The sequence below is a fragment of the Portunus trituberculatus genome, chromosome 2, assembly GCF_017591435.1.
Source record: "Portunus trituberculatus isolate SZX2019 chromosome 2, ASM1759143v1, whole genome shotgun sequence".
Classification (NCBI taxonomy): Eukaryota; Metazoa; Arthropoda; class Malacostraca; order Decapoda; family Portunidae; genus Portunus; species Portunus trituberculatus.
The window spans coordinates 3738219-3747601 of record NC_059256.1 but is presented as its reverse complement, the minus strand read 5'-3'; the positions used below and the strand labels follow the sequence as shown (position 1 = coordinate 3747601).

Here is a 9383-nt window from a genome sequence, read left to right as displayed (position 1 = left end):
TGGCCATTAATCTTCTGCCCTCAATAGACCCTTGCTAATGTCAATAAAATGGTCTAATGGTGCAGAAAACTTAATTAAAATAGTGAGGACTGTGGCCATTAATCTTTTTCCTTCATAGACCCTTGCTAATGTCAATAAAATGGTCTAATGGTACACAAAACTCAATTAAAATAGTGAAGACTGTGGCCATTAATCTTCTGCCCTCCATAGACCCTTGCTAATGTCAATAAAATGGTCTAATGGTACACAAAACTCAATTAAAATAGTGAGGACTGTGGCCATTAATCTTCTGCCCTCCATAGACCCTTCCTAATGTCAATAAAATGGTCTAATGGTACACAAAACTCAATGTACAAGGGGCTTATCCGTCGCTGTATGGAGTATTTGTCGCATGTTTTGGGGGGGGGGGGCAGGGTTCCAGTCACACGGTTTTGTTAGATAGGGTGGAATCAAAAGCTCTTCGTCTCATCAACTCCCCTCCTCTGAGTGACTGTCTTCAGCCTCTTTCTCACCACAATGTTGCATCTCTTGCTATCTTTTATTGCTATTTTCATGACAACTGCTCTACTGATCTTGCTAACTGCTTGCCTCCCTCCTCCCTCCTCCCCCACAATCACTGCACAAGGCTTTCTTCTTCCTCTCACCACTACTCTGTCCACCTCCCTAAAGAGTTAACCAGTACTCTCAATCCTTCACCACTACTCTGTCCACCTCCCTAAAGAGTTAACCAGTACTCTCAATCCTTCACCACTACTCTGTCCACCTCCTAAAGAGTTAACCAGTACTCTCAATCCTTCACCACTACTCTGTCCACCTCCCTAAAGAGTTAACCAGTACTCTCAATCCTTCACCACTACTCTGTCCACCTCCCTAAAGAGTTAACCAGTACTCTCAATCCTTCACCACTACTCTGTCCACCTCCCTAAAGAGTTAACCAGTACTCTCAATCCTTCACCACTACTCTGTCCACCTCCCTAAAGAGTTAACCAGTACTCTCAATCCTTCACCACTACTCTGTCCACCTCCCTAAAGAGTTAACCAGTACTCTCAATCCTTCACCACTACTCTGTCCACCTCCCTAAAGAGTTAACCAGTACTCTCAATCCTTCACCACTACTCTGTCCACCTCCCTAAAGAGTTAACCAGTACTCTCAATCCTTCACCACTACTCTGTCCACCTCCCTAAAGAGTTAACCAGTACTCTCAATCCTTCACCACTACTCTGTCCACCTCCCTAAAGAGTTAACCAGTACTCTCAATCCTTCACCACTACTCTGTCCACCTCCCTAAAGAGTTAACCAGTACTCTCAATCCTTCACCACTACTCTGTCCACCTCCCTAAAGAGTTAACCAGTACTCTCAATCCTTCACACCTTTCTCTGGCACACTCTGGAACTCCCTCCCTGCTTCTGTGTCTCCACCTTCCTAACACTTCAATTCTTTTATGAGAGAGGTGTCGAAACATTTATCACTAAATTTTGCGTAGTTCTTTTTATTCTTACACAGGCTACATACAATTCAAGTGGGCGTTTTTTTTTTTTCCGAATATCCATTTTTTTAAACCTTGCTAGTTCCCCGTCTCACGTCAAAATTAACCTCATTCAAAGTATCTTAACTAAAAAACGTCAATAACTTCCACAGTGTGTCGTCGTTCTCCTCGAAAGGCATAGCAAAGGAGAGTGAAGTGTTGCCTTTCATTTTTTCACATTTTCTTGGAGGTGAGAGTGAGAGAGAGTGAGAGGGAGAGAGTGAGAGGGACAGACAGACAGATAACCCATTTTATCATATTTACACACCAAACATACCAATTATATGCCTAAAAACGCAAAAAACACCACAAAATAGGCCTATATGACTCCAAATAAGGCCATGGGAGAGAGTGAGAGGTGAGAGTGGGAGAGAGAGAGGGACAGACACAGATAACACATTTTATTATATTTACACACCAAATATATCAATTATATGCCCAAAATCGTGAAAAACACCACAATATAGGCCTATATGACTCCAAATAAGGCCATGGGAGAGAGTGAGAGGTGAGAGTGGGAGAGAGTGAGAGGGACAGACACAGATAACATATTTTATCATATTTACACGCCAAATATATCAATTAAATGCCTAAAAATGCAAAAAACACCACAAAATAGGCCTATACGACTCCAAACAAGGCCATGGGAGAGAGTGAGAGGTGAGAGTGGGAGAGAGTGAGAGGGACAGACAGACAGATAACACATTTTATCATATTTACACACCAAATATATCAATTATATGCCTAAAAACGCGAAAAACACCACAAAATAGGCCTATTCGACTCCAAATAAGGCCATGGGAGAGAGTGAGAGGTGAGAGTGGGAGAGTGAGAGGGACAGACAGACAGATAACACATTTTATCATATTTACACGCCAAATATATGAATTATATGCCTAAAAACGCGAAAAACACCACAAAATAGGCCTATTCGACTCCAAACAAGGTCATGGGAGAGAGTGAGAGGTGAGAGTGGGAGAGAGTGAGAGGGACAGAGACACAGATAACACATTTTATCATATTTACACACCAAATATATCAATTATATGCCTAAAAACGCGAAAAACACCACAAAATACGCCTATATGACTCCAAACAAGGCCATGGGAGAGAGTGAGAGGTGAGAGTGGGAGAGAGTGAGAGGGACAGACAGACAGATAACACATTTTATCATATTTACACACCAAATATATCAATTATATGCCTAAAAACGCGAAAAACACCACAAAATAGGCCTATACGACTCCAAAAAAGGGCATGGGAGAGAGTGAGAGGTAAGAGTGGGAGAGAGTGAGAGGGACAGACACAGATAACATATTTTATCATATTTACACGCCAAATATATGAATTATATGCCTAAAAACGCAAAAAACACCACAAAATAGGCCTCTACGACTCCAAATAAGGCCATGGGAGAGAGTGAGAGGTGAGAGTGGGAGAGAGTGAGAGGGGCAGACAGACAGATAACACATTTTATCATATTTACACACCAAATATATCAATTATATGCCTAAAAACGCGAAAAACACCACAAAATAGGCCTCTACGACTCCAAACAAGGCCATGGGAGAGAGTGAGAGGTGAGAGTGGGAGAGAGTGAGAGGGAAGAGAGAGGGAGAGGGGGAGGGAGCAATCCAACAGGTGTCAGGTGAGGCGACGGGAAGGCATCTTAATATTTCCCTTTTTTTCCCTCTTTCCCTGGCTCACCTTCAAATCTGAGCCTGGCCAGGGGTCCGCTGTGGCTGTGGCTTTCTCCCCCAGGCGCCTCGTCCTCCCCGGGGCAAGATTTATGGAGTTTTTCCGCTTTTTCCATGACGGGGTTTAAACACACGGCGAGGTTTGTTTATTCTGGCAGCAACGGTGTCACAATTCCATGGCGCTTTTTCATTTATTTCTTCTAAGTCTTTTTATTCTTGCTTTCTGTATGTTGTTTGTTTTGTTATTTTTGTTTATTTTGTTTTTTTGTTGTTTTGTGGTGTTTTGTTTTTGTTTTGTGGTGTTTTGTGTGTTTTGGTGTTTGTTAAGAAATTCGTTTTATTTCTTATTTTGATGTGTTCTATAACTTGTCAGTGTTTCTATTTAGTTATATTTTTTCATGTATCTTTTATATTTATTTTCTATATTCTAGTTAAGTTACAAAGGCATTTTGGAGGTACATTTTTCATTTTTAGTGAAGAAATATTTCCATATATCTAAATTTTCTAACTTCTATATTCTCCTACTTTAAGGCAAGAATAAATTAGATCACCCCTATAGTAAACATAATAAACACATAAATATCTTACAAAAATTGATTAACAAGTTTTAACCCTGCTCAGTTTAAGTTCAGAAATGCGATGTCGTGTTCTGTTGACAAGTTAATCATTTTCTTCACTTTTCCAATCCCGCTCTAAAAATGCCTTTCCTCTAATGCCCCACACTGATTTAACCTCCCATTATATTCACCCATTAATACAACCCCATATATTGGCCGATAGATAAGAGATAGTGATGGTATGGGAGTGTGTGCATATTACATTAACTGGCAACTTTCTTTATCAACACAAATTTCTTACTAATCCTTTGTCTCTGACCTTTAACTGTGCATTAAAGACTTCCGCACCCCGCCCACGCCCGGGAAATATGATACGCCTGCCCCACCTTATCAGAGAGAGAGAGAGAGAGAGAGAGTACTTTTAATTAATATTTCCTCTTTTCAACTATTCCGTTCTCCTCCTCTCTCTCTCTCTCTCTCTCTCTCTCTCTCTCCTATTTAGCGAGTATTAATTCTTCTACAATCTCTACACTGCTTCCTTCTCTTCCTTACACTAGAGTGGTCTTCAATCTATTTTAATGTCATCAAAATATATATCAAATCTACGTTTCATATCTCATTTCTATAACTATGTAAACAGGAAAAGCAGTTTCTTAATTTTTTTTATTTAACTTTTACATGTTCATCCATATATTTACACACCTCATCTCAAATACCCAGTAGTCCACCTCTAGCCAGCTGTCCACGGTCCAGCCCTCACTTCATCTCGTCCTCCCAGGTTGAATAGGCTAGCACTGCACCAGAGCATTTTGATGAAGGCTACAGGTGGATACAGTGACAGCTACAGTGATCAACATGGCTCAACTATGATTTAGTTTGACATGTTTATTCCTCATCATATTTCATTTCGTGCTGGCGCATAACGTTATCTAGTGGAAGGGGAAGTAGTGCAGTGCATTGTGGGTTGTCCAGTGTCCTAGGCCTGCTCGCGCAGTGGAGGAAGTTGGGGGGAGCAAGGAGCGCCAGCCGCCAAGGCGCCAGTTTGAGACTTTAAGAGTTTGAGTGACGGAAGGGGTGTCAGTGTTTGGAGTGCGGCCCTGTGTTGCTGCTGGCTTATTCAACATGGATTTACACTGATGAGGAGGATGACACCTGCAGCGACTGCCTGTATGTGCTGGTGCCTTACTTCACATGGATTGACGCTGGGCAGGAGAGTGACATAGGCTGCTGGTGCAAGCTTGGTGTCTGGCTGGGAGGGCCACCTAGAAGCTGGTCAGCACGGCCACCACCACGTAATGTTGGTAAGTGACCCCCCCCACGCAATAACAACAACAACAGTGTGCACAGTGTGTTGTTGTAATGGGCGGTGTCTGTGATAGTGTTGTTCCTTGTGATAATTCCGTGTGGAACACAACAAGGACGGTGAAGTGACGCTAGTGTCTGTGTATGTACCGCCGGGCCCACCACCTCCATCACCATTCTGCCTCACTCAAACCCTCGCCACACAAACACCTGCCGATGACACTTGTATTTGAATAGATGGTAGCCAAGCATAGTCATGTGGCTCTTCATCTAGCGTCACCAGTGACTGGAAAACAATGCCAAGTGTGACAAATATTAGCCAAACACAGGCGGCAGGCAGGCGGCAGACGACGCCTGAGCCAGCCCCGCCCACTTGATGACGTCACACCCCTGGCCGGGCGGGCTGGTGACCGTTGATGATTTTACGTACGTAACGGAACTCATTTCAAAATCGACTTATAGAAAAAATAAAGCTGGATCCGAATGGTTGATATATTATGACTTGTTAGATACTTAAACTAATTTCTACAATATCAAAACATCTCCAGGCTAACTAGTTTAAGAAATTTTTTTTTAAATAACTTTGTTAAAAGTATAAAAATATTTTCACCTTGAAACGGCTAAAACGTCCATCCATTTCGACTTTTTACTTCTTTCAAAAAATATTAGACAATATGAGCAATCTTTTCAGGCCTCCAACATCTACCCAGTACCAGAAGTGAACGAATGTAATGATATTATTGTAAAAAATAGCGTTGAAATCCAAATTCATTGAAAACTGTTGTAAAGTGTAGCCATTGTCACTTGGCGAGTATTTCAAAACACTTTGCAGAGTCTGAACAATCTTGTAAGGCATTCTGGAACGAGCTAACTAGTGAAGCAGAAACGTAAACAAATAGAATAAAAAATATAAAATATACATTTAGCAGGAATAAACACCATTTCAGAATGTTGGTATTGGACTGAATGGGTTTATTTCACACTTAAACGAACAAGCGCAATTCTTTAAAGCCACAAAGAGCCAGTTATAGCTTCAAATAAAAAACTCCAAAATGGCAAATCGTAAATTTCAACCGTTAAGTCACCTCGTACCTGCGCCATAAAACACCACTAAACGCCACATGCTTACCGAACACAGGCGAGCAACGCACTTCATACACCACCAATCACTCACAGAGACACAAAAATCGTAGTACAGAGACGAAATAATGGAGTTCAGACAATAGCTGAACCAGCAGACTTCAACAGGTTGCGGGAACGCCTGAGTGGCCGGCCTCCGTGGAGAAGACCGCCCGTATTTTGCCTCAATTATTGTTTCATCACCTCAAAACAAGACAATGGTGGATATAGGTGAACGTAGTGAAGTATTCTTATTCCTGTAAGATCAGAATGAGTCAACTTTTCAGCGGAAGTAATGAAGTATCGGTGTGAGAAGTGTTTGTGCATGAGTGACGTCAGTAGAGAGACATCCTCCTGCCCTCCAGTGTGTCCCCTCGTCAATATTCACCAACCTTAGCATTGTTCCCAGGTGTAGCGAGCACACTGGTGGCCTGACGTGTGCTGAGGTAAGCGACAGTTGGTGGACAAGTGTGTGTGTGTGTGTGTGTGTGTGTGGCGTGAAATGGGGAGTGTGGGTTGGCCTGGCTTGTCATTCCTTGCTTAATTAAGGTTTAGATAGGGTATTGAAATAGTGGTTCGGTCCAATTAGCCCACTCACTGAATGAAAGAGGATGGCGCTCAGTAAGTCACATGTACATGACGTGATGTATATTTAGATTATAGTGAACAGCGAAGCATAAAGCGTGACGAAGCGGAGGAAACAAGTCGATATATGTGGATAGAATTGAAGAAAAGAAAGAAAAAGAAAAATTTAACAAAAAAAGATACAAAAATAAAAAAATAAAAAAGATTGAAAGAAGCAAAAATTAAAAGTTGAAAGTGAAATAGTAAAAATTTCTGAATGTTGTGTTAGTGATTAGTTAATGAAACACACAGCTACAGGTGAGAGATGCCTTAAATATACTCAGAATGACAAAATATCCCTAGACACGTGTATATTGTTCCCAAATGTTGTGTTAGTGATTAGTTAATGAAACACACAGCTACAGGTGAGAGGCGCCTTAAATGTACTCAGAATTACAAAATATCTACGTAGAAAGTCGCTAAATCGGTGTTCGTACATTTTTAATTCCAGAAAAGAGAGAGAGAGAAAAAAAAACAAGAGAATGAAGAATGAATGAGAGGGAAGGAAAAGGAAGACATGAAAGGAAGAAGGGAAGAAATGAAGGAAGAAAGAAATAAGATACTAAATTATAAGAAATAGGCTGGGAATGAAAGAAGGAATAGTAAAATAAACGAGGAAAAAGCAACAAATTTAAAGAGAAAGAAAGAAAACGGGGAAATTTACAAAAAAAGGAATAAATTTAGGGAAAAAAAACAATGAGAAAAAAAAAATTAAAAAGGAGACAGAAAAAAAAGAGAGAGAAAAAGAAAGGAAGAGAAATGCGAGAGGAAAAAAAAAAAGCATAAATTTTGGAATAAAACAAAAGAAAAGAAAAAAATAAATAAATAAAATCAATAAACGAAGGATACGAAAAAGAAAAAAAAAAAAAAAGAAAGCATTTTTTAGAAAGTGAAGAAGAAAATTTTGAGGAAAAACGAAATTGAAAAAATAATAAACTGAGAAAATGAAGAGACGAAAGAAAATAAATGAAAAAAAAGAAGAAAAAGAAAATGAAAATAAATAAATTGAAATGAAAAAAATGAAAATAAAAAAAAAAAGAAAAGAAAGAAAAAAAAAAGAAAACATGAAATGAAAAGGAAATGGAAGAAAATGAATAAATAAATTGAAATGAAAAATGAAAATAAAATAAGAAATAGATGAGAAAGAAAGAAAATAAAAAAAAAAAACACGAAAGAAATTAAGGAAATAGATTTTTTTGAGAAGAGAAAAATTTTTGAAAGGAAAACCGAAATGACAAAATAAATAAAAATTAATCTTAAAAATTGAAAAAAACACAAAAAAAAAAGAAAAAGAAAGAAAAGTGAATGAAGGAAAATAAAAAAAAGTTGAAAAATAGAAAAAGCAAAATAGATGGAAAAAAATTAAGAGAAATGGAGAAAATATAGAAAAAAAAAAAAAAAAAGGAAAAGGAAAGAAAGAAAGGGAATGAAGGAAAATAAAAAAATAAAAGAAAATTTCAGTAAAGCACAGGAAGAAAGATTAAGAGAAAAACAAAAAGATGGGAAAAAAAATCAAACTAAACCAAAGAAAATGAGAAAATTAATATTATGAAACAAATAAAAAAAAAAACTCGGAAAATTTTGGTGAAACTGAAAAAAAATATAAAAGAAAAAAATAGAGAAAATATAAAAAAGAAATGGAAAAATGAATGAGAAAAGGAAAAAAAAGAAAGAAAAAAGTGAATGAAGGAAAACAAAACAAAACACAAAAAATGGAAAATTAGAGAAAGACATAGAAAGAAAGATTAAGAGACAAACAAAGAGATGAAAAAAAAAATAATAAAACTCGGCCAAAAAAACGAGAAAAATGAAAATGAAATCAAGAAAGCAAGGTAGAAATAGAAGAGAAATCTGGACGCACCGTTGTAAAGACAGAAATGGCAGCTTTCCGCCCGTGTGAGAGAGAGAGAGAGAGAGAGAGAGAGAGAGGCCAAAGAAAACCACAAAAAGAAAATGAGAGGAAAAAAAAATAAAAAAATGAAAAAAGCAAGATAAAAATAAAAGCGAAAAAAAATGGACGCCTTGTTGAAAAGCACAGAAGAAAAAAAAAATAAGAGAAAGAAAAGAAGAAAAAAAAATAAGAATAAAATTAGAAAACGAGAAAACGAGAACAAAAAAAAAAGCAAGATAGAAATAAAAGAAGAATTATCAACGACCCTTTAGAAGCTTACGAGAAAAAAAAAAATAGAAAGATAACAAAAATAAAACTAAACTGAGAAAACGAGAAAACGAGAACAAAAAATAAAGCAAGATAGAAATAAAAGAAGAATTATCAACGACCCTTTAGAAGCTTACGAGAAAAAAAAATAATAGAAAGATAACAAAAATAAAACTAAACTGAAAAACGAAAAAACGAGAATAAAATCAAGAAAACAAGGTAGAAAATAAATGAAGAAACATGAACGCCCCGTTGGAAAGGCAGAATCGCAGCTTCCCGCCCGTGTCACCGCGTCACAGCCCCCACAGACCACAACCCTCACCCGCCAGCATGTCACAGCCACAGGAACACAGTGTTGTCAACCAGCCCCCCACAGAACCACCCTTCAGGCTCTTTCT

The 9383-nt window shown here is 38.2% G+C and overlaps 1 protein-coding gene across 1 annotated transcript in view; it reads left to right on the top strand.

Annotated features, from left to right (window-relative positions):
* Window positions 1-9233: 9233 nt before the first annotated feature.
* The window catches only part of LOC123502766 (zinc finger protein 2-like), an 8505-nt gene continuing 8355 nt past the window's right edge, over window positions 9234-9383 (top strand). The window contains exon 1 of the mRNA XM_045252018.1: window positions 9234-9383. This exon is cut by the window's right edge and continues 39 nt beyond it. The gene's annotated coding sequence lies outside the window, so the exon portion shown is untranslated.